At 45.0% G+C, this 26,565-nt stretch overlaps 1 long non-coding RNA gene across 1 annotated transcript in view; it reads left to right on the top strand.

Annotated features, from left to right (window-relative positions):
* Positions 1–1,928: 1,928 nt before the first annotated feature.
* The window catches only part of LOC137557012 (uncharacterized), an 82,254-nt gene continuing 57,617 nt past the window's right edge, over positions 1,929–26,565 (top strand). The window contains exons 1-2 of the long non-coding RNA XR_011029518.1: positions 1,929–2,010; positions 16,795–17,005. This is a non-coding gene — a long non-coding RNA (uncharacterized lncRNA). The remainder of the gene's footprint in view (positions 2,011–16,794; positions 17,006–26,565) is intronic.

Below are 26,565 nucleotides of genomic sequence, written 5' to 3'. Positions count from 1 at the left end.
GATTAGGCACCACCAGGGGGGTCTTAGGGTTAGGCACCACCAGTAGGGTATTAGGGTTAGGCACCAACCAGGGGGGTCTTAGGGTTAGGCACCACCAGGGGGGTGGTTAGGGTTAGGCACCACCAGGGGGGGTTTAGGGGTTAGGGATAGGTACAGAGAGGGTTCTGTGTGTTAACGGTAAATAACAATAAGGCTTTAACGTTAAATAACAATAAGGCTTTAACGTTAAATAGCGATAAGCGGCAAACGGATTAGCGGCAACACCGTGCGCCATTATTCGCAGGCGCCATTTTCAGATGGATGCGTGTCTATGTGTGTCTCTGTGTGTGTCTGTGTGTGTGTGTGTGTGTGTGTGTCTGTGTGTGTGTGTGTGTGTGTGTGTGTGTCTGTGTGTGTGTGTGTCTCTGTGTGTGTGTGTGTGTGTCTGTGTGTGTGTTTGTGCGTGTGTGTGTATGTGCGTGTGTGTGTATGTGCGTGCGACTGTGTGTATGTGTGTGTGTTTGTCTGTGTGTGTGTCTGCGTGTGTGTGTGTGTCTGTGTGTGTGTCGGTGTGTGTGTGTGTCTGTGTGTGTGTGTATGTGTGTGTGTGTGTTTGTCTGTGTGTGTGTGTCTGCGTGTGTGTCTGTGTCTGTGTGTGTGTCTGCGTGTGTGTGTGTCTGTGTGTGTGTATGTGTGTGTGTGTGTGTGTGTTTGTCTGTGTGTGTGACTGCGTGTGTGTGTGTCTGTGTGTGTGTCTGTGTGTGTGTGTCTGTGTGTGTGTATGTGTTTGTGTGTGTGTGTGTGTGTGTGTTTGTGTGTGTATGTGTATCTGTGTTTGTCTGTGTTTGCGTGTGTGTCTGTGTGTGTGTGTCTGTGTGTTTGTCTGTGTGTATGTCTGTGTTTGTGTGTGCATGCGTGTGTCTGTGTGTGTCTGTGTCTCTGTGTGTGTCTGTGTGTGTGTATGTGTGTCTGTGTGTGTGTGTGTGTGTATGTGTTTGTGTGTGTGTGTGTGTGTGTGTGTCTATGTGTGTTTGTGTGTGTATGTGTATCTGTGTTTGTCTGTGTTTGCATGTGTGTCTGTGTGTGCGTGTCTGTGTGTTTGTCTGTGTGTATGTCTGTGTTTGTGTGTGCATGCGTGTGTCTGTGTGTGTCTGTGTCTCTGTGTGTGTCTCTGTGTGTGTCTGTGTGTGTGTATGAGTGTCTGTGTGTGTGTGTGTGTGTGTGTGTATGTGTTTGTGTGTGTGTGTGTGTGTATCTATGTGTGTTTGTGTGTGTATGTGTATCTGTGTTTTTCTGTGTTTGCGTGTGTGTCTGTGTGTGTGTGTGTCTGTGTGTTTGTCTGTGTGTATGTCTGTGTTTGTGTGTGCATGCGTGTGTCTGTGTGTGTCTCTGTGTGTGTCTCTGTGTATGTGTGTGTGTGTCTGTGTGTCTCTGTGTGTGTCTCTGTGCGTGTGTATGTGTGTGTGTGTCTGTGTGTTTGTCTGTGTGTATGTCTGTGTTTATGTGTGCATGTGTGTCTCTGTGTGTGTCGCAGTGTGTGTGTGTGTGTGTGTGTGTGTGTGTCTGTGTGTCTGTGTGTGTCTCTGTGTATGTGTGTGTGTATCTGTGTGTCTCTGTGTGTGTATCTGTGCGTGCGTATGTGTGTGTGTATGCCTGCTTATTGCAGGGAAATGTTCTGTATTGCAGGAAGGCTGTGATGAGAAAACAAGATATTAAAATAAACATTAATAAAATATGTATTTTAAATATATATTTATTTGAGGTTGCAGTGATGTGCTATAAACATTATTTTATGACACAGTAGATGGTTAAAAAGAGGCAGAGACTGCTATTTGCTGGTGGTCACTGCAGCCATCACCTAAACATACAAGCGTGTAGCGAGGGCCCATGATATTCTTGTAGAAAAGGTTAGTGGTGCTTCTTGGCTGTTATTTCTGTTTGCAAGTGAGAAAACTGTCACTTTCAAATAGTGAACTTTGCAAGAAGTAAAGAGTGTTAATTAATGCTACTTGTATGACAGCTTATTAAATGGTGAGTACATCAACCACAATATTTTAACTACTGTGGCTATCCTTTAAATGACTTTATAGCTTATGATGTATCTTTATTACTACATTAAAAATGCAACAGAAACAACACACTATACTTATCTCACTCACTTATAACAAACTCATTGAATGCTTCAAAGTTTCTATACTGCAGCCTTCAGTCTCTCCAATTCCATTCCTAAAGGTGGTATCACGCTGATACGTGATGAGGTAACGTACACGTGTATACACAATAGTCATACACAAGTCAGAGGTATCGAGGTACAGAGTAGCAAGGCAATATCGTAGTCAATAAACAGGCAAGGTCATATACATAAGTCAGATGTCAGTCGTATTGTAAGGATCAGGCAATAACGAACTCAGGGACCGGCCTAGTCGAACACGTGTATCAGATGGCAGTGGTATAGAAGGACAAGAGCGAGGTCAAGAGGCAGGCAAAAAGTCGGTACACAGATAAATGTACAATCAGATGTTACTACAATATATTATGAAAATATATAATATAACTACAAATACAAGACTGACTAACTAGAGTACATATATATTGTGCGTCTACACAATATATAAATGTAGCTAGCTAGGCCAAGAACCAGCATACTGATTTGTATCAAGGCCAACCAGCAAGTGAATACTTAGGCCTTAAATACCCAGGAGGCAGAGCAAAAGCCCGCCCCCAGAAATGACAGCACCTTCTGCAAAAAGGTGTCAGCTGATGACATCACCGCTGACACCCCATCAGACACGCCTCCTCAGCCTATAAAGACAGCTCTAAACTGCGCGCGTCCTGCCAGAACCAACACGCCGACCCACATCTATAGGAGAGCCGGGGATGCCTTTGATCAAAGAGGAAGAGGAAGCTTCCTCCAGCTGCTCCAAACTATCAGAGTAGCTTCCAGAGACCAAACCAGGTAGGTTTGTTACAGGTGGCTACCCTTGATACAATTTCTTTACAATTTCTTTTCAATTTGAGAATTGAGCACAGAGGCGCTCAGCTTCGATGTTACTAGCAGATGCTTTTTTTACTCCTATCTGTATTGCCTGAGGAAGCAGGTTTAACCTGCGAAACGCGTTGCACTTTATTTTGGAGTACCCAATAAACTTTTTTTGACTGAAAATCTACAGTCGTGTGTTCTGCTTGGAGGAGGTAAGTCCACCACTGCCTCCTCTATTACCAAATTGGTTTTTAAGCTCATTTAGTCGCTTTTATCCTTTTTGCGCCTCTGTTATCTTATTGCTATGGACTTCAGTTGCAGTGGAGCCTCGGTGGTGGCGGCCTGGCGGAGAGCAAAAGAAGCCGCACAACCTTGCATATGTCTATGGAGATATTTGGGGAGGGAAGTAAGAGAGACGCAGCGGATACTTCAAAGCTGCCAGACATTCTTGTCTAGCAGTGCGCTGGGGGTAACATGGCCACCTAATTGTGCCTGCAGCACTGAGCACATGACTGGAGGGGGGTCATGGAATAACTTTTTCTTTTACTTTGCGGTGGTTACTGCACTCAAGGGGTCACTACGTACATGGCTCGCATATAAGCAGACCCCCCACTTTTGGGACACTTTTTTTGTCCCAAACATTCGACTTATATGTGAGTAACACCACCTTTTATATTGTAAGCTCTTTTGCGCAAACTCTTCTCCAATGTTATATTGCAGTGACTGTCGTACGATGGGTATACATGATTTAATAAAAATATTGAATTTTGGGGTATATTTTTGGATAAAAACAATTGGTTGTATAGAAAATTTTTGTGTATTTTTATCGAGTAAAATCTGTTGAAATTTCTGAATTTCTTTATAAAATTATCTCACTGGTGGTGGAAAATTCAGGTTTTTTTTGCTTTTTTAGAAAAAAATAATAGTAGTGTATGGTAGATTGGTTTTATTTCAAGCTATACAATCAATTATGAAATCACATGACTGCCCTCTTCTCTGGACCTCCTTCATGCAGAGGGGGTAGCTACCACATTTCAAGTTAATGCACCACTCAGGTCTATTTAGTGCCTTATGGAGAGGTGCAGCCCAGACTGCCAGGATTTAAACAGGTTTATTGTGCCCTGATAGCCCAAATTTGCTTAAGAATACAAAATATCTCTGGTGACCAATTAAAAACAAATCAATCCTCTAATGAAGATGAGTTGTAACGGGCCGGCATATTGCGTTTGATGTAGGTATCTGGAAATACAGAAAAGGCCTCTCTCGTTTTCTTCAAGGGGTGCAAGTCAGGACTATGTGTCGGAGCCCAGCTGAAATGGGGCTCCTGTGACACATGAAACGCAATGCAATGTGCCAGCTTGTTTTAGCTCATCCTCATTAGGGGATCTGTGTGTTTTTAATTAGTTACCAGAGGTGCTCTTTAGAGAAGAGAACAGCAGTGACTTGATTGCTGCTGTTGGAACTGAATTAATTTAGTTATTTAATTTTTTTTCTTTAAACCAAGCTTTACAAATTTTGAACTCAAGGGAGCAGAAGAGGTCTGGCACTATAGTTTATTGATAGCAAAGTGACACCGAGTGGCAGAATACAAAAAGTTGCATCACAGGTGAATGTTTAACAAACTGGATGATAATGACAGAGAAAACATGTCATAATCAAAAGTGTCCAAAGGCTATACCTGGGTGGTAGTGGGAGGCAGCAGGTGTGGGCGCCAAATAGGTGCACGGCCTAATGACCGTTTTGCATGGCCTACGCCAAGCTTCTTCAGAGGTGAGTGCACGAAGTGTAAGAATGCCAGCGGTGTTAAATGTGCGTCTAACAAGAGACGCGCTTCCGGTCCGCAGAAAGGACCCGCCCCCATGAAATGTTTGGTCCATAGGTGCGCTGTAAACAGGGAGTAGTCAGTGGAAGGCACGGCCATATCCAAGAGGTCGCGTGCGCACGTCATCTATGACGTCGCCGCACGGCGGCCTATGGCAGTGCGTCCACCGGCGGTGCGTGTAAAGGGTGATGCGCAACAGTGCAGAATAGAGAGTGGTTGCCATGGCAACCCATCAGTGGTTGGGGTGGCAAGGTGTTCTTCAGTATTGGGTTCTCCAAAAGGAGGGACCAATTTTTACTGAAGGCCCACTTGATCTGGTTGGCCATTGGGGAAAATTCAAATTAGAATACTCCCGAACCTTTTGAGGGTCTGTTTCGCTCCCTCCTTTTGATCAACTCCGACCTGTCCTTATTGGTAGCTTTTTTAATGGCTGCATCTAAACTGCTTTCGTTATAACCTCGGGCAAGAAGTCTTTGTTTGAGGTCTTCTGCTTGTTTAAGAAAGTCTTCCAGTTGGGTGTTGTTTCTGCGCAAGTGCAGAAACTGGCCAAAAGGAAGAGATTTTATAACATGTTTGGGATGATAGCTATTGCAGTGTAAGATGGTATTAGAGGCAGTGGGCTTGCGATAGCCTCTAGTCAAAATACCCTCTTGTGTAATAGCCAGTTCAAGATCAAGAAAACAAATGCTGTATCCTGACCATTCCATGGTAAAATGCAGTAAACAACAACTGCGGGCCAGGCTAGCTCGCCGTACCACGCAGGCATATTAACATTGTTCTTATTAAGGTAATTCAGAAAGCACTGGAGGAGTGGAACATCTCCTGACCAAAAGGCCAGGACATCATCCACATACCTGGACCACATCCTCAGAGCCAAGCGGTAGAGATTATCAGCAGAATGGATGTAAAGTTCTTCCCATGCACCTAGAAAAAGGTTTGCATAAGTAAAAGCAACCGGGGTCCCCATTGCGGTGCCCGACACCTGCTGGTACCATGTTTCCCCAAATAAAAAGGCATTATGTGTGAGGACGAATTCCAGGCATTCACAAATGAAGGCATTGTAGGAGTCATCCTTGTTCTTCCTGTCTAGAAACATCCTCACAGCACTTATGCCATCGAGATGTGGGATCCTACTGTAAAAGCTGGTAACATGAATGGTCACCAGCAGGTCTCCCCTACACCACAATGAGGACCCAAGGCCCCCCAAAACGTCAATAGTGTCACTAAGATGTGACGGAATATGTGACAATAATGGCCGGAGGATGTGGTCCAGGTATCTGGAGAGTCTCTCCGTTACCGACCCTAGGCCCGATACAATAGGTCGGCCCGGAGGGTCGGTCAGGGATTTATGGATTTTAGGCAAGCAATAACACACGGGTTTAACTGGGAAAGAAGGCAAAAGATTATTAGCCAAAGTAGATGTCAAGAAGCCTTTTTCTACCCCTCTTCGGAGGAGTGACCTCAAGGCAGAATGATAGCTAGCCGTGGGGTCTCCTCTAAGGGGTCTGTAAGTTGCAGTATCTGACAGTTGTCTAAGAGCTTCTGCTTTACACTTTTCGGTTGAAAGGAGTACAACAGATCCCACTTTATCTGCTTTACGGATAGTCAAGTCAGGGCGATTTTTCAGCCACTGTCGAGCTCTACTTTCTGTAGGGGATACGTACGAAGCTGCTGTAGGATAAATCAAAGCTTTGACTTCACTATCTACTTGTTTCTCAAATAGATCAATACAGGAACCTGCTTGTGTGGGAAAGGGCATAATGGACCTGCATGGTTTAAATTTGGTGTTGTCAGACAATGGTACATCAACCTGGGCTGATTCCACCAAAAGCTCGTTCAGGTCTGTAATTTCTCCAAGTTCCTTATCGCTCCATGATCCTTCTGGGCTAAATCCCAAAGTACCTATAAATGATTGATACATTTTCTGGGGACCTAACAGAGACATTAGTCTCTTCTGTTTACATCTTCCCAAAATGATGCTGAATGTTCAGCTTTCTAACTCCCTTGTATAGATCTACATTAAATTGTGAGTAGTTAAATTGTTGGACCAAAGAAAAGTTTACTCCGTTATTCAGGAGGCTCTCCATTCCTTCTGGTAGCTCCACCGTGGTCAGATTCACCAAACTTGTTTTGATATTCAAAGGCATTATTGCTGATAGGTTTTCCTCTTCTTGCCTTTCCCGCTTGGCTAGTCCTCCCAAGTGACTCTTTTGTCTTTTTCCTCTCCCTCTCCCATGCCTGACACGCCGCCTAAAGGGGCGTCATTTGGGTTGATGGGAACTGGCTTCTTGGGGTTTTGCCTTGGGCGTGGTTTTGGGGTGTCCTCTCCACTCGAATCCGAATCAGTGGTCCAGTATACTCTAGGCTTACTGGGTATATTCGGCTTGCCTCTTGGTTTAGAACCTGGGATCTGCACCCAAGAAATTTACCCTGACTTGACTATCCAAAAAGCAGATAAAGGGGGATCTGTTGTACTCCTTTAAACCGAAAAGTATAAAGCAGAAGCTCTTAGACAACTGTCAGATACTGCATCTTACAGACCCCTTAGAAGAGACCCCATGGCTAGCTATCATTCTGCCTTGAGGTCACTCCTCCGAAGAGAGGTAGAAAAAGGCTTCTTGACATCTACTTTGGCTAATAACCTTTTGCCTCCTTTCCCAGTTAAACCCATGTGGTATTGCTTGCCTAAAATCCATAAATCCCTGACCGACCCTCCGGGCCGACCTATTGTATCGGGCGGAGAGACTCTCCAGATACCTGGACCACATCCTCCGGCCATTATTGTCACATATTCCGTCACATCTTAGTGACACTAAAATTAAAAACAATGGTGCACAAGCCAGCCTGGGGCCCCGGGAACTCTCACTGCCCGGGGCCCCAGAACCAGCATGTAACACCATATGTGAGCGCAGTCAAGCCCTGGAGCTGCCACCCCCAAGAGCCTGTCCCCAACTGCTCTGAAACTTACCAAACACACAAAGAGGGAAATACTCACTCCCAAACAGTCCTCTGCTGCTTTATAAAGCCTGCAGGCTGCTTATAAGCCAATAAGAAGTGCACACACACGTTACACCTAGTCTGCAGTGATTAATCAAGCAAAAGCTGAGCAGGTCAGCCAATCGTTGGAGAGGGCTTCAGTTGCATATAGACATCTTAGTGACACTATCGACGTTTTGGGGGGCCTTGGGTCCTCATTGTGGTGTAGGGGAGACCTGCTGGTGACCATTCATGTTACCAGCCTTTACAGTAGGATCCCACATCTCAATGGCATAAGTGCTGTGAGGATGTTTCTAGACAGGGAGAACAAGGATGACTCCTACAATGCCTTCATTTGTGAATGCCTGGAATTCGTCCTCACACATAATGCCTTTTTATTTGGGGAAACATGGTACCAGCAGGTACCAGCAGACCCAGCATCCTCTCACAGGGAACAGGATAAAGGCAGCCATAACAAATATTAACCACTTCACCACTGAGGGGTTTTACCCCCTGAGCACCAGAGCAATTTTCACCTTTCAGCGCTCCTTCCATTCATTCGTCTATAACTTTATTATTACTTATCGCAATGAAATGAACTATATCTTGTTTTTTTCGCCACCAATTAGGCTTTCTTTAGGTGGGACATTATGCCAAGAATTATTTTTTTCTAAATGTGTTTTAATGGGAAAATAGGAAAAATGTGGGGAAAAAAATAATTATTTTTCAGTTTTCGGCCATTATAGTTTTTAAATAATGCATGCTACTGTAATTAAAACCCATGAAACGTATTTGCCCTTTTGTCCCGGTTATAAAACCATTTAAATTATGTCCCTATCACAATGTTTGGCGCCAATATTTTATTTGGAAATAAAGGTGCATTTTTTTCAGTTTTGCGTCCATCCCTAATTACAAGCCCATAGTTTATAAAGTAACAGTGTTATACCCTCTTGACATAAATATTTAAAAAGTTCAGTCCCTAAGGTAACTATTTATGTATTTTTTTTAATTGTAAATTTTTTATTTTTTTTTTAATTACAAAAAAAAAAAAAAATGGGGAGTGTGGGAGGTAATGAGTTAATTTTATGTGTAAAAGTCATTTATTTGTATGTGAAAAATGTGTAGGGTGTAGTTTACTATTTGGCCACAAGATGGCCACAGTAACTTTTTGTTTTAATGCGACCTCCAAGCTTCCTTCCGGAAGCTTGGAGGAAGTATAATGAGCATGGACACGTGAGTTTTTTCTCACAATGATCGCGCTGCCCATAGGAGAGCAGCTGATCATTGCGGGGCTTAGATCAACGAACGGGAATGGATTTTCCCGTTCATTGATCTCTGGGCGAGCGGGCGGCGGCGGTTTTACTAGCGGCGGGCGGCGTGTTTACGAGCGGGAGCGCGGGCAGCGTCGGGAACGCGGAAAGTACGTGTTTCTCCGTCCCTGGTTTTTAAAGGATGGAAAAAGGGGCGGAGAAATACGTACGCGCGGGGGTAAAGTGGTTAATGAAGAAAAGGGAGCTGCTTGTAATATTTAATTCATACCGTTTCAATAGGAATCGTTACAAGGGGCAGCGTCTTTAAATGTGACTTATTTATGCTGAAGTAATGCTTTCTGAATTTGATAACTGTTATGAAAATGAGTATAGTAGGTCTGAACATAATGCATTTTGCACTTTGCCATCACTACCAAGATGGTTAAGATGGTCAGTGAAATGGAGGAACTGTGCGAAAAGTTTGGTGACAAGAATACTGAAAACTAAAAGCTGTTATTAAGCTGAACATCTACTGTATGTTTAGTGTATATGGTTGTTGTCTCAAGTCAAATACTTTTTGTCATTTCCTTATAATCCTGTTAATTTTATTTGAATTATATTAAAGATAATCTGTACTGTGAAAATCTTACATAAATAAAAGTACTAGCCTATTTGTTGTCTTCTCCTAGCCCCCTCTGTGACATTTTCGCTGCTCCTGCTGCTTTCTTGGTAATAAAATCACTGTTTTATTAATTGTTTTTGTAAACAATGAAGATGGCCGCCAAACAGGAAATACATCATCAGAGCAGGTGCCTGTTTGCAGAGGCTCTTCTCAAAAGTGACTTGACTGCTGTAATGTTTCTCCCACTTGTTGCCTTAGCTGCTTGTCTGGGCTTTGAACTGATCTTTCTGCACTCACAGCTGTTCACAAGGTCACAGACACACTGGCTGTGAGCAGAGACCTGTCTGTGAGGGATAAACAAAGCACACACACAGAGCCTGCAGGGGGCATGGAGGAGGTGTGCATAACTTCTCCCTATCACAACAAAAGGCAGTGCATTCCTCTCTGCCTCGACAAACCTTGACAAAGGAAGATTAGATATATTACAGAGACAGTGCAACTAGAAAAGGCTGCAGTATGCCAGAGCACATTAGAACAGGTATAGGAACTTATAGGATAGAAACAATAAGACTGAAAATTTTGTTTTTAAAGAGGAATTTAACTGAAAAATAGTAGTAGGGAAAAAAAATGAATACATTGCAAAGTGAGAAGTAAAAAAATTGAAGAGAAATCAAGAAATGATTAACTCCCTTGGCATTATAATTCTTTCTGGAGTTTAGGGTCTAAAAAGGTCTAAAACATTTTTTGTATGTTTCAGACCCTAAAACCTGGAAAAATCATGCTGCCAGGGAGATCTGCAGCAGCCCCAGCAATCACACACCTCCCTGGGATCCAGTGCTGCAGTTTTTCCTACCTGTAACCCTATAGTGAGATTTCCGGCTGTCGTCATGACGACAGATGGCGATCTCACGAGTGGGGAAGAAGAGCCTCGGAGGAGAGGAAGAAGAATGACGGCTGACATCCAGATCCCCCGGGAGGTGAGATAAAATGCCTGCTGTGCGCTATATTCTACTGTAACCTCCTGGCGATTACCACAAGTTCAGCTTGGGAATACCGCTGCTGGCATGTTTTTTCCACCCCGAGCTGAACTCGTGATTACTGCTAAGGAGGTTAATATTCACTGTGTAATTCGTTCATATTGTTTGATCCACAATAATCCTGCAGGTCATCATTTTTACTACTGGCAGACAAGAAAAAGTAGACAATACCAACTGCCATTATCGGTAACCACACTCACTAACAATGCTATTACTCCATGCTAAATTGTCCAGAAAATTCAGATCAAATGTCTAGCTTTAAAATTCACCTTTTCTGGCAAATATCTGAGCTAAAATATTTTAACTGACCACTGTGTTGCAGACAGTTCTCTAATATTGTGCAGCCCTGTACTCACACCAGTTTTTGTTAGCAAACAATTACTGCTATTGCATCATTTATGCACCTAATACAAACTTCTATTTGGTTTACTGCAAATAGTCTTGCCCTTTTGTCTTAGACCAATTCTATTTCTTCCTTAAACAGGACACGTCATTACAGACTGCTGTTATTTGCCAAACACTTGGCATTTTAACAACAAAAATTGTTTGTCAGGCTTCAAGTGTACTTCTCATTCGAATATGCAGTAATCATTATGATAAAATTATACCATATAACTGAGCAAGCTTATAGTCCTCTGAAGAATGGGGTATCTAAAATCATTAGAATGAATTACAAATCAGCAATGGGCGACTTCTGCTTAAAAAATCCTATTAGCTGGCTTCTAATTTAGTGTGTGAATTGCTCTGCATCATGTATTATTAATCCTGAATTTATTAGGGGAATATGTTGCATTGTTATTTAAAATAACTTTGGCTCTTTTGGAACAGCATCATTCAAACTGGCCCTTTTTTTCAGTGGATTTAAAAAAAAATCCCTGTGTTTCGGGAAGTTGGAAGCTTTGCATCTTTTCTTTGTAAAACGTTTATGGATGTTATCTCCAGCCAGCACTCTTCAAAGGAAGGTGGTGGGATTGAAATGAAAGAAGTACAGTAGATCAATGCCAACGTTTCTGTGATGCCGCATGCTATCATTTTCACAGCTGCAGCAAAGCAGCATAGCATGATTCTGGAATGTTTTTCTGTTTGGAATACAACAGCCAACAAGAATGGTAACTGGAATGTCACTAATAATAGCCTAGTGTTTGCTTCAACGTACTGTATGCACACCCGGTCCATCAAATCAAAAGCAATTTGCCCAATGAAATTCAGGGTTACCAGCTGAGTGAATGTGAAGCACCAAATGCCAACTGGTAAATGAGGCCTTTAGTACCCCTTACCAGTTCACTACGGCAATGGTCACACTTATCCATGTGATGTTTTCATGTGATTTTCTGTGTTTTTCTGCTTGTCTGATTCTGTGTTTTGTCCTTTGATTCTTTCCCCATGCGGTTTTGTGTTTTCGTGCCTGTTTTTATGTGATTTTGTGGGAAGCGCAAAAACTACCGAAAAATAATTGTATCCTGGGGGTTGGGGATCGGCATGACAGCTGCCTAATATTGCAATCTTGGGATAAGGAATTATTTACAACTTTAAACACTGCCAAACATCTCAGCCTACACAAACCATTTCTCCCTACTCTCAAACTCCATGACTCCTCCACCTTTCTGCACACCTCTTCCTCCCCTTCCTCCACTATCTACATATCACAATATGCTCTTCCTCCACCTGCTCCTTCACCACCTAGCCCTCACTAAGGTCACCTTATCTAACTCTACCCTCCCATTTTGCCCTCCACCCCCACGCATCTCCCATACCACTCCAGCACTGACTCCACTCTAAACATGTCTCCATCCACCTCACAGTCCCTTCCCGCACCCACACTCAGTCCCTCTCCTCCCTCATTCCCATCCAGACCTCTTACAAGCACACCACCCATCTCTCCTGCGCCCTCTGGAATGCTAGATCAGTCCGTAATAAACTCACTGCAATCCATGACCTTTTCCTCTCCAACTCCCTCACCCTCCTTGCCCTCACAGAGACATGGCTCACCCCCTCTGACTCTGCTGCAGCAGCGTCCCTCTCCTACGGGGGCTTCACCTCAGTCACACCCCCAGACCAGAAAACAGGTCTGGGGGAGGGGTGGGTCTGCTCCTCTCCCCGTCCTGCACTTTCCGTGTCCTCACGCCACCCCCTTCCTTAAACTTTACCTCCTTTGAGATACATGTTATCCGCCTCTACCATCCCCTTCCAGCAGTCATCGCAGTCCTTTACCGCCCCCCATCCACTTCCACTAAACATTTCCTGGACAACCTGGCCTCTTGGCTCCCACACATCCTCTCCTCTGACCTCCCCCCACCACCATACTTGGGGACTTCAACATCCCCATGGACAGTCCTTACTCCCCTGAAGCCTCTCAACTGCTCTCCCTCACTACTTCCCTTGGCCTCTCCCAACACACCAATTCCCTCACCCATCGCGCTGGCCACACTCTCGACCTGATCCTCTCAAAATCCGTCACCCTCCCCAACCTGGACATCACACCCTTCCCCCTCTCCAACCATCACCGTCTCACTTTCTCCATCTCCCCATCATGCTCCCCCCACCCTCCACCACCCTCAGGTCATTGGCACAGAGATTTGCATAACCTAGACCCAATTGCACTAGCCAACCCCCTCCAGTCCCTCACATCCACCCTCCCAAACGTTACCTGCCCAAACCAAGCCATGGCCAAATACAACCAGGCCCTTTCAGCAGCCCTAGACATTGCTGCACCCCCCACATTCTGCCCCAGCCGTCCCAGCAACCCCCAGCCCTGGCACAATGCACACACTCGCAACCTCCAAAGACAGACACGCACCTATGAACGCAAATGGAGGAAATCCCGCCTCAACTCCGACTTCTTGGCGTACAAGGCCAACCTGCAGCTGTTTTATTCCGCATTAACTGATGCTAAACAAAAATACTTTGCTGCCTTGATCGGATCCCAAGCCTCCAACCCTCGGTGCATCTTCGCCACCTTCAACTCCCTCCTTAACCCCACCACTCCTCTCCCCACCTCTGCCCTCTCAGCCACTGATCTGTCCACTCACTTTACAGACAAAATAGCCAGCATCCGACGGGAAATCTCATGCCTCCACTCCACCACTTCTTCCTCTCCCACCAATACCTATTCCCCACCCCACCCACCACTCACTGCCTTTACTCCTATCATAGAGGACGAAGTCAGCCGTCTCCTAGCCACTTCTCCTGCCACCTCCAGCCCCCTAGACCCTGTGCCATCCAAATGCCTCCGTCCTCACTTCCCTGTTCTGGCTCCTGTCCTCACCTCTCTGTTTAACCTCTCCCTCTCCACGGGTACCTTCCCCTCTGACTTCAAACAGGCCACTGTACTTCCCCTACTTAAAAAACCCTCAATAGACCCCACACTTCCATCCAGCTACCGCCCCATCTCCTTACTCCCTTTTACATATAAACTCCTGGAGCGTCTAGTCCACCAACGCATGACCCATTACCTTGACTCCAACTCCCTGTTTGACCCCCTACAATCAGGATTTCGGCCAGGCCACTCCACCGAGACTGCCCTCACCAAAGTCGTCAATGACCTCACGCTTGCCAAGGCCGAAGGAAAATACACTATCCTTCTCCTCCTAGACCTCTCATCAGCATTCGACACTGTTGATCACTACCTGCTTCTCCAGTCCCTGCAATCTGTGGGTATCCAAGACCTTGCTCTAGCATGGTTTTCCTCCTACCTCTCAAATCGTTCCTTCAAGACCTCCTTCAATGGTTCTTCCTCAACCTGCTTCCCACATTCAGTTGGGGTCCCGCCAAGGCTCTGTTCTTGGTCCCCTGCTGTTCTCCATTTACACTGCCTCCATCGGAAAACTCCTCTCCTCTCTGGGTTTCAACTATCATCTATATGCAGATGACACCCAGATTTACCTCCATACCACTGACCTCTCCACCACCACCATGGAGAAGGTATCCTCTGGCCTCTCAGCTATTTCATCCTGGATGTCTGCCAGGTTCCTAAAATGAAACCTGGATAAGACTGAACTCCTAATATTCCCGCCACGTGCTGCTTCACCCCCCACTGACCTCTATGTCACTGTCAATGGCACAATCATTCATCCAACCACACAAGCCCGCTGCCTGGGTGTCACCCTGGACTCGGCCCTCTCCTTCACCTCCCACATCCAAACCGTAGCTAGAGTATGCTATTTCCACTTACGCAACATCTCCAAGATCCGGCCTTTCCTGACCCCAGACACTGCCAAACTCCTTGTCCATGGCCTCATCATCTCCCGTCTGGACTATTGCAACTCCCTCTTGTTAGGCCTTCCTCAAAACCGCATCGCCCCCCTGAAATCCATCATGAACGCAGCAGCCAGACTCATCTTCTCCTCCCACCGCTCTGTCTCCACGACTCCCCTACGCAAATCCCTTCATTGGCTTCCAATTCACTCTAGAATCAGCTTCAAGATCCTATGTTTGGCATACAAATCCATACACAAGTCCTGCCCAACCTACATCTCTGACCTGGTCAGCAGATATACATCTGGCCGTCCACTTCGCTTCTCCAACGACCTCCTCTTAACCACCCCACGCATCTCGCATTCCCATGCCAGACTGCAGGACTTCACTAGAGCCCCCTGAGCTCTCCTGGTTGGGAGGGCAGCTCCCTGTGCCTTGGCAAGAGACAGTCACACAGGTAAATTAACCCTCTCTATCGCCTTCCCCTCCTCGAACACAAGCGGGTACAGTTAAGCATGTGGTAGGAACATTTTTGCTGAAACCACTGACTATTCGAAGTACTTCTTTTAGCAGAAATTAAATTTACTGAGGTAGTTTCTCTTGTTCAGCACTAAGCAGGGCCACTTTTATATGGGGCCCCAGGGCAAAGGCAACAATACGTTAATAACAAGTGAAAGCCATGCTTTATTCCAATTTTGGCTTTGATAGTTACATTATAGTTACTATTCCCACTAACAACATCAAAATATTGTATCTCTCTCATTTCCCTGTTCCTCAAAATCTCAAGCCTGGGGCCCACTTGCGCATTTTTAGTGGCAATTTGTGCTTTCTAGGAATTGCCGATTCCATAAGTGATTTGCCAATGTTACTCTATAGCTGTGATTCCACAGGAGTGATAGCGATTTGCCAAAATTGCATGCAGCGTTTTTGGAGCAAAGCATCTAGCATCTCAAAATCTCAAGCCTGGGGCCCACTAGCACGTTTTCAGTGGCAATTTGTGGTCTCTAATGGGCCCCAGGTTATGACATCCTGAGGAAGGATTCACTCACTTCAAGCGATCCCACAACTAGCTTCTTTTTACAGTATGCATGAAAAGATGGAAGTGGAGCAGCCCCCCAAACATCCGAGGTGAACTTTTACTCATTGCATAATTGTGTTCCTTTCCTATTGTTTATAGGGCATTCCTCAAGCCAAATACTTTTTTGTTTTTGTTTTAATACTCTAATTCCCTATAAACTAAATAAACCACGCCCACATGTTTTTAGAGAGCTTTGGCAGTAGCAAGGGCTCATGGGAGCTCAGTCTGGGCAGGAGGAGGAGGTGTTACTAGACATTGATTTCAGAGGCAGAGGGGAGGAGGGAGGAGGGGGGATTAGGTTTTTTTCACAGGCTTAGTGATCAAGATACAGATAAGCCTGCCTCTGTGTAATGTTTACAAACAACATGGCTGCTGTCATTGTATCACAGGAAGAAATGATAATTTTCTATTAAAGCTGTTTGCAGCTATATTTGCAGTGTAAACTATCTAAACTTTAGATAAGATATATAGACAAGTTACTTGATTTTCACAGATTTTCAGAAAGATACACGCTACTGATTTCATTTATTGCCTTTCAACACAAAATTTAGAACTCAGCTGTCACAGAAAATCCAGTTTATGGTTCAGCCTTACAAAACAGACGTCTTCGGAATGACTTAATCTACTAGTTTTTGTGCTACAATTACACCAAAAGACAAGTTTTGGTAAATTATAATATTCTGTTATACACAGAAGGATTACTCCTTGAATGTTTTCATACTGCTCCATATGAAAAAGCAATAGGTTCATTCATCAAGTTTCTTGTAATGTGTAATTTCGCTTGCACTTTTCTCACACAGAACAATTTGAGAAAATATACTAATTAGAGGTTTGCGCCGTTTGCCTTATTTTGCAGGTCTTTGCATTCCTGCATATGCCGATGAAGACATTCTAAAATGGCTATATATTTGTCGCAATCTCAGCTTCGTCAATTGAATCCCTCCACAAAAGACATGATTTGACTGAGAAAAGCAGGAAGTGTATTATGCTCTAGCTACAGGGGCCTCCGGCGCTACAAATTCAGCTCAGCCTTAATGAACATGTTGTCAGGAAAAGAGAGGCCTTAGGTAAGTATTGCATGGCGTTCTTCAATGCAATAAGAAAAAATAGCTCACGCAAGTGTAAATGTTAATCTCGGTGTCTACACAGATCCATAAATTAAAGTTTGCTATCGCGCACTTCTGGTTTTAGACTCTGCCTATTTATAGACATTGCTGCAAGCAAACAAATGGCGATTGTCTGAAGATATGCTAGGTGTATATCTTGTACGGATGACAGGTTAATAATGAGTCTTCTTTATTAAAGAACCAATCTAGACAAATTCTTGAAATGCTTTTTTCCTACCTTTTCTATTGTGATTTATGGAGCCATGTTAATGGTTATACTGCTCCAAGTGGGCTACTGCTTGAGGCTGGGTTCACATATGACATCGCGTGAAAGGCTGCATTTTATGTCAAGTTTTATGTTAATGTTGTGTGCGTTTTTGCTGCGTTTTGACTGTGTTTTTGGTGCGCTTGCAATGCGTTTTGCAAGCGGTTTGCGTGCGTTTTAACTGTATTAGTGAACCACAAACGCTAATACAAAATGCATATGGTCTCTTTCACATTAACAACACATGCAGGAGCCGTTCTCCTGCACACGTTGAATAGGCTTAACTAACCCGACGGGGAAATGCCAAATCCCAACAATAAAATGCTCCCGGGTGCGTCGTACCGCAACGCATCAAATCGCAGGGTCGGGTGTAAAAGGTAAAATGAAAGTCTATGGACTTTCATTTTACCTTGGTCAACGCAGTTTCGACTTTGCGTTGAGACGCTGAAAAAGGGCTGTAGTGTGAAAGAGCCCTAAACCTTTTGTATGCGTTTTTCATGCATTTTTCAATTGCGTTTTATGCAAATCACTAGGAAGACAGCAGGAAGCGAAAATGCATCACTAAACAATTCTTTAGGCAAAAACGCATATAAAAAAATGCATGGAAAGCGCATGAAAAACGTATACCATTGTGTTCCCATTGACTTTGATTATGTGCGTTTTGGCAGCCATCCTGCATAATACGCAACAGAACCAGTGTTTTGCGAAACGCATACTGTAAAACGCATATGCATTTTTATATGCGTTTTTTCCTGCAGCCCATAGACTTCCATTAGTGGCAAAGATGCAGCGTTTTACACAACGCTAGCGTTTCCGCTATGTGTGCACCCAGCCTGAATTGAGTTTGAATGCACTGACTACAATATATTTGGTAATAAGAACCCTACTGGCCTTCCCCCTTTGCACCTCTTTCAGTAGCCCTGTGTGTCCCCTTGTGTGGGTATATGGGAACTGTCCAGCTGGTCTGTGACAGCAAATGGTAGACTTTGTGATTGCAACTCTGCAAGTGGACCCATACTATTAGGATTCCACTGTAGCCAGCACTTTGCCATTTGTTGGTGATCGGATAGTGCTGCACAAAATGCTCTAGTGAGCCCCAACCCTTAATGTAATCATTGCTGTACAGTAGAACTTTGTACATAGATACTTGTGTAGAAAAATCTTGCATGGTATATTTTTATCCACTGCACACAGACAATTTACTATCATACCAGTTTAAGGGCAATGAGAAATATTGCCCAGTCTGCACTGAACAGTGAGCTTGAGGTCGGATTCAAACTGCAAATTGGCGGCTATTGTGCAGCTTGAGGGACACACCACACCAACAAAAACAGGCCTTCATGGGTTACCGCTGCCGCCAACATTTTTTAAAACCCCTGCGTCAACATAGACTTACATGACATCTACAAGTGGTTGCAGAGGTCACACGGCAACGTAGGTATCTGCTGGCGGTAGATCGGTAACTTCTGGTGCGCCACAAAGCATGCTGTATGAAAGCACACATAGGCTTTTATTGGCATAGCACTGAGGTGTGGTAAAATGACCCACCGCACCGTGCCAGTGTGAAAGGCCCCTGAAAATGGAGAGGTTAAAGAACTCTGTGATAACTCTGGAATAAACTGACATGTTTCCTTGTATATAGCCAGTTGTAAACTATGTAAGACTCTGAGGCAGCACAAAGCAGCCCCTGTCTCCTGCTGACGCATCGATCCTCTATGATGCATAAATCAGTAATGGTGGTGTTGGGGGATGCATACTAAATTAATTTGTCTTAATTTATTGAGGACAGTTATAATTCTACTACCGATCATAGGGGAACTGTAAATTATTATTCAACAAAAAGAATTACATTTAAAAGTGACACTACAGTGGAAAAATAAAACAAATAATATATAACGAATGTGTAGTACGGATAATTAATAGAACATTAGTAGCAAAGAAAAGATCCTCATATTTTTATTTTCAGCTGTATAGCTGTTTTTGTATAACATTGCATCATTCTCTAATATTTGCATTTTATAAACTACACTCTGTATTTTAAATGATGAAACAGAGCAGAGCTAATGGCCCTTTGAACTTCCTGGCAGAAGAACCTCATGCAAACAAATAACAATGAGAGACAGGTTGAGATAAGTGCTTCAGAAAACAACATTGTTCTCTGACTAATTTAGTGGGAGAACTCAGAGAAGCTCTTTTGCATAGATAACAACTGAAGTTTCTTAAAGCGGATCCGAGATGAAAAACTAACTATAACAAGTAACTTGTCTATATATTTTATCTAAAGTTTAGATTTAGCTTACACAGCAAATCTAGCTGCAAACAGCTTTAATAGAATATGATTATTCTTCCTGTGATATGTGTGACAATGACAGCAGCCATGTTGTTTGTAAACATTACACAGAGGCAGGCTTATCTGCATCTTGAGCAAAAAAAACGAATCCCCCCTCCTCCTCCCTCCACCTCTGAAATCTCTGGCTAGTAATACCCCCACCTCCTCAGGCCCAGACTGAGCTCCCATGAGCCCTTGCTACTGTCTGAAAGTGCCAAGGCTCTCTGAAAACCTGTGGGCGTGGCTTGTTTAGTTTATAGGGAATTAGAGTATTAAAACAAAAAAGTATTTGGCTGGAGGAATGCCCTATAAACTATAGGAAAGGAACACAATTATGCAATGAGTAAAAGTTCATCTCGCCTCCACTTTAACCCTTCCTGTACTGAAAACAATATGATACTTATATCTGTGCTACTAATGTTCTATTTCTTAGCTGTACTACACACACAATTCATTATCTCATAAGTTTATTTTCACTTCAGATTACCTTTAAAATATATTACATTATTTTTATAACAAAATATAATATTCATGACATTGCTTTAATAGCGATTTTCTTTTTCCTCTGAATCACAAGACATGTTCTTGGTAAGATTATAAAATGCAGAAACGTGTTCAGTTCTGCTTCTAGAAAACAGATGGTCTATTTAACAGGTGTACTCTAATTCCACTTTGCCAGACTCCTCCTTTACAAAATGCATAATGTTTTCTGTTATTCCACTTTCTAGTTTTCATTGAGTGTTAGTGTTTTTGTTTGGTGCATTGTTGCTACGGATGCATTTGCTTTAGCAATTAATTCTTGTGCGTAGTGCTTTTGTAATATCGTGCTTGAGTATCTGTTACTTATTCTGGTCTGTGTTCTCACTTATTGGATTTTAATGTCTAGCCAAAATAAAGAGTTTCTGCAGCAATTGATACTGAGCAGGTGCTCGGTGGAAGTCTTTGAATCTCTCAGCATTGTTTATAGTGTTTTCAGGCTTTTAGAATAAGTGTTTCATTTACATATTGTTTTCCCTTTATAATTTTACATTATAAAAAAGGGCATGTGAACCTTAATTAAGGCTGAACTAAAGTCACAAAACAAAATAAAGTTCAAGCTATGAGATATCTGTGGAAGGTAACCGATCTGCATGTATTCCCACAATCAACTATTGCTTAAATGAAATGATTCTAAATGTGCTGCAGTGTGTTGTCATTCAGGACAATATGCACATATGAATGAGTGTATTGACCGGTACGCAAAAACCAGACATTCAGTCTCAGCTGAGAACAATTCAATCAATATGATCACAATCTTCCAGTGATCAGAAGTGCCTGTGGCTATACGTAACAATAGCAATTGGGCATCTTTTCCAGCATGTCTTCTCACTAAAGGCTGCCATACACTGGTCGATTTGCCATCAGATCGACCAACAGATAGATCCCTCTCTGATCGAATCTAATCAGAGAGGGATCGTATGGCTGCCTTTACTGCAAACAGATTGTGAATCAATTTCAGCATGAAACCGATCACAATCTGTGGAGCTGCCGCCGCCGCTGCCCACCGGCTACACATTACCTGCTCCGGCTGGCGCGAGTCCCCGCTCTCTCCGCTGTCTCTGCTTGCCTGGGTTCCGGGTTCAGGACTGGCTGGCTTCACTTCACATCCGGGGAAGTGTAAACAGTAGAGGCCGCTCTACTGTTTAAACTTCCTGTTGGGACAGGAAGTAGCCAGCCGATCCGGAACCCCAAACCCAGCGGAGAAGAGACAGCGGAGAGAGCGGGGACTCACGCAGACCGGAGCAAGTAATGTATTGCCGCTAGCGTCGGTCGTCAGGCATTCGAATGCCGCTATTGACGCACTCCTGACCCGCCGGCAATCGAGGGAAATCTTCCACACGGACGGAATGACGGGAATCGTCGGGAACGATCGATTTCGGACGGAAATCGATCGTTCGGTCAGCGTTTGCGTGACAATTTCACAGCCGATTCGATCACAGTGATCGAATCGGCTGTATATCTGCGGGAAAATCGGTAAGTGTATGGGCCCCTTAATAATGAGTTGTTGACAGGCATCTGGAAAAGGACCTCAAACGATTGTTCCAGGCAACCTAAGTTGAAAGTATGTACGAATATTTACACAGCAAATATAAGTGAGTTGACAGATGGGAGAATGGATAGGTTTCTTGGAAACATTCAGCTTTCTAGGCTGGAGAGAGAGCCAAGAGACACAAGCCCCAATACCCTCCAAGTTGTTGGAGCTATCTCCCACATGAAATGATAGGTCCTGTTTCCTCAGTTACACCAGCCTAGCAGGCCTCAAATTTGGTGATCTTCTGGGGCTAGGAGTCTTAAGCCCCATCTACACGATACGATTCTTTGTGCAATTCAATAACGATTCTATTTACGATCCGATTAAATCCGACATGTCCGATTGGGATTTGATTCAATTGGATTTGCCATTGTTTTGCAATAGCAAATCGAATTGAATCGAATCAAATCGAATCCCGATCGGACATGTCGGATTTAATCGGATCGTAAATAGAATCGTAATTGAATCACACAAAGAATCATATCGTGTAGATGGGGCTTTTAGGCGACATGGCTGGGGAAGGAGAAGCACCTCACAGTCTACCAGATTCTATTTTGAATATATACTCTCTCAAGCTATCTCTCCATCCTTGAAGGCTCTGGTACAGCCCTGAATCCTCAGAATTGTTGGAGCTAAGGACATGTCCGTCAAGAATCTTTAGCTCTGCAGGTAGCTTCCAAATGGAAATGAACCTCACTGGTGTAGATGGTCACCACAAGAATAGCTGTACGCCAAATAACAAATTATAGTTTTTTCATGTTGATAAATTATGCAGACAGTTCAAAGTTCTAAGTTTCCTAATTCTACATAGAGGGGTTTGTGTATTACTGTCTCAGAATCTGTCTGGACAAGCTGTCTGAGTTTTCTCCTAGGGGCACTATTTTGGTAAAAGAGGCGCCCTGGTATGTGATAAAAGCGTTCAAAAACAGTTTAAAAGGTAATGAGTAGTGTTGGGCGAACACCTGGATGTTCGGGTACGCGAACGTTCGCCGAACATGGCCGCGATGTTCGGGTGTTCGCGCCGAACTCCGAACATAATGGAAGTCAATAGGGACCCGAACTTTCGTGCTTTGTAAAGCCTCCTTACATGCTACATACCCCAAATTTACAGGGTATGTGCACCTTGGGAGTGGGTACAAGAGGAAAAAAAATTAGCAAAAAGAGCTTATAGTTTTTGAGAAAATCAATTTTAAAGTTTCAAAGGGAAAACTGTCTTTAAAATGCGGGAAATGTCTGTTTTCTTTGCACAAGTAGCATGCATTTTGCCGCCATGCAGTCATAAATGTAATAAAGATAAGAGGTTCCATAAACAGGGACCGGCAACGCTAACCCAGCAGCAGCACACGTGATGGAACAGGAGGAGGCGCAGGAGGAGAAGGCCACGCTTTCAGACACAACAACCCAGGCCTTGCATGAGGACAAGAAGCGTGCGGATAGCATGCATTTTGCCGCCATGCAGTCATAAATGTAATAAAGATAAGAGGTTCCATAAACAGGGACCAGCAACGCTAACCCAGCAGCAGCACACGTGATGGAACAGGAGGAGGCGCAGGAGGAGAAGGCCACGCTTTGAGACACAACAACCCAGGCCTTGCATGAGGACAAAAAGCGTGCGGATAGCATGCTTTTTGCCGCCATGCAGTCATAAATGTAATAAAGATAAGAGGTTCCATAAACAGGGACCGGAAACGCTAACCCAGCACCAGCACACGTGATGGAACAGGAGGAGGCGCAGGAGGAGAAGGCCACGCTTTGAGACACAACAACCCAGGCCTTGCATGAGGACAAAAAGCATGCGGATAGCATGCTTTTTGCCGCCATGCAGTCATAAATGTAATAAAGATAAGAGGTTCCGTAAACAGGGACCGGCAACGCTAACCCAGCAGCAGCACACGTGATGGAACAGGAGGAGGCGCAGGAGGAGAAGGCCACGCTTTGAGACACAACAACCCAGGCCTTGCATGAGGACAAAAAGCGTGCGGATAGCATGCTTTTTGCCGCCATGCAGTCATAAATGTAATAAAGATAAGAGGTTCCATAAACAGGGACCGGCAACGCTAACCCATCACAGATGGTCATTGTTCATGTTACTTGGTTGGGGTCCAGGAGTGTTGCATAGTCGTTTCAAATCCAGGATTGATTCATTTTAATTTGAGTCAGACGGTCTGCATTTTCTGTGGAGAGGCGGATACGCTGATCTGTGACGATGCCTCCGGCAGCACTGAAACAGCGTTCTGACATAACGCTGGCTGCCAGGCAAGCCAGCACCTCTATTGCGTACATTGCCAGTTCGTGCCAGGTGTCTAGCTTCGATACCCAATAGTTGAAGGGTGCAGATGGATTGTTCAACACAGCTACGCCATCTGACATGTAGTCCTTGACCATCTTCTCCAGGCGATCGGTGTTGGAGGTGGATCTGCACGCTTGCTGTTCTGTGGGCTGCTGCATGGGTGTCAGAAAATTTTCCCACTCCAAGGACACTGCCGATACCATTCCCTTTTGGGCACTAGCTGCCGCTTGTGTTGTTTGCTGCCCTCCTGGTCGTCCTGGGTTTGCGGAAGTCAGTCTGTCAGGGTACAACTGGCTAGAGGAGGGAGAGGATGTCAATCTCCTCTCTAAAGTCTCCACAAGGGCCTGCTGGTATTCTTCCATTTTGACCTGTCTGACTCTTTCTTCAAGCAGTTTTGGAACATTGTGTTTGTATCCAGAAGGGTATAAACCCAGTAATTGGTGTTGTCCAGAATGCGCACAATGCGTGGGTCGCGTTCAATGCAGTCTAGCATGAATTGAGCCATGTGTGCCAGAGTCCTGCCAGAATCCTCATCATCCTCTTGTGAGCGTTGTGATAGTTGTTGTGATGCATCATAGTTGTCACCTTCTTCCTGGTCTACTTCTGCTGACCATTCGCGCTGAATTGTGGAAGTCCAACGTGCACCGCTCTGGCCCTCGTCAGTGGTGGCATGAAATTCCTGCTCCAACTCCAGCTGTTCCTCCTCCTCTTCTTCGTCATAGCTGCTGGGGCCAGCGTTTCCTGAGGCAGATGGCCTGATGTTGGTACCATCACGCTGATCGTTTTCTCCTTCAGATTCCCCCAGTTGCATCATGACAGCTGTTTCCTTGATTTTCAACATTGACTTCTTCAGTAAACACAGCAGTGGTATGGTAATGCTGACTGAAGAGTTGTCACTGCTCACAAGCAACGTGGATTGCTCAAAATTTTGGAGGACTTGGCAGAGGTCCAACATGTTGGCCCAATCGGATCCACAGAAGCTTGGCAGCTGTCCGGATGCTCCTCGGTACTGCGCCGTCATGTACTGGACCACTGCACTCTTCTGCTCGCAAAAGCGGGCTAGCATGTGCAGCGTAGAATTCCAGCGCGTAGGGACATCACACAGCAAGTGATGGTGGGGGAGATTGAAGCGCTCCTGCATCTTGGCAAGTGCCCCCGAAGCAGTACTGGAATTTCTACAATGTTTGGCCACTCGTCGCACCTTCAACAGAAGATCGGCCACGCCTGGGTATGTCCTCAGGAACCGCTGAACTACTAGGTTCATCACGTGCGCCAGGCAAGGGATGTGTGTCAGCTTAGCCAACCTTAAAGCGCGAATGAGATTACTCCCATTATCACACACAACCATGCCCGGTTTCAGGTCCAGCGGTGCCAGCCACAAATCCGTCTGTTCCTTTATTCCCCTCCAAATTTCCTCCCCTGTGTGCTGCTTATCCCCAAGGCAGATCAGCTTCAGCAACGCTTGCTGACGCATGCCAACAGCTGTGCTGCACTGCTTCCACAATCCTACTGCTGCTGGGTTAGCGTTTCCGGATGAGGTACAGCTTTGAGATGCGTTGGAGGAGAAGGAGTCAGAGAGGTAGGTGCTGCTGTTGTTATCCAGTGGGAGGGATGGCGGTGCAGCTGTTTGCGGCGTGGGCAACACCCGCGCTGTAGCAGGTGAGGAATCGCTGCCAGGCTCCACAAGGTTCACCCAGTGCGCGGTAAGGGAGATGTATCGACCCTGGCCGAACGCACTCGTCCAGGTGTCAGTGGTGAGGTGAACCTTGCAGGCAACGGCATTCTTCAAGCTTCGGGTTATTTTGCTGACCACGTGCTCATGCAACTCAGGCACTGCAGAGCGCGCAAAGTGGTAGCGGCTGGGAACCACGTAACGTGGGAGGGCCACTGACATCATGCCCTTGAAGCTGTTTGTCTCCACCACTCGATATGGCAGCATTTCGCAGGCCAGAAGCTTGGCTATGCTGGCTGTTACTGCCACGGCCCGGGGGTCATTTGCTGGCAATTTCCTCTTGCGCTCAAGCATCTCCGAGACAGACAACTGAACCGTAGGGCTGCACACTGAACGGCTGTTGGTTTTTGTGTTTGATGACTGGGAGACCTCAAGAGCACTATTCCGGAAAGTGACAGTGTCAGCGTCGTCTGATGTTTGTGAATGTTGTTGTGAACCACGCAATGGCTGGGCTACTGCTGCTGAGGAGGGTCTGGTGGTGAGTCTGGTGACCCCAAGGGAGGCAGTGTTGCTGCTGGTACCCTGTCCTGGCGGCCACAGAGTGGGATGTTTGGATACCATGTGGCGGGTCATGCTGGTGGTGGAGAGGTTGTTAATATGTTTCCCCCTGCTCAGGCGGGTCTTGCACACCTTGCAAATCACCATGGTACCATCCTCACTGCAGTCTTCAAAGAAATGCCAGACTTTGGAGCACCTGCCTTGCTGGCGATTTCTGTTTGCGCCTCTTTTTTGTCTCACTTGAACTTCCACGCTTGTGGTGCCTGAAATTTCGCGCCGCCTACCTTGTGGCACAAGTCGAACTCGTGCAGCAGTGGGTTCTTCAACAGACTCATC

The sequence above is a fragment of the Hyperolius riggenbachi genome, chromosome 1, assembly GCF_040937935.1.
Source record: "Hyperolius riggenbachi isolate aHypRig1 chromosome 1, aHypRig1.pri, whole genome shotgun sequence".
NCBI lineage: Eukaryota > Metazoa > Chordata > Amphibia > Anura > Hyperoliidae > Hyperolius > Hyperolius riggenbachi.
This window is presented reverse-complemented; position numbering and strand designations above follow the sequence as displayed.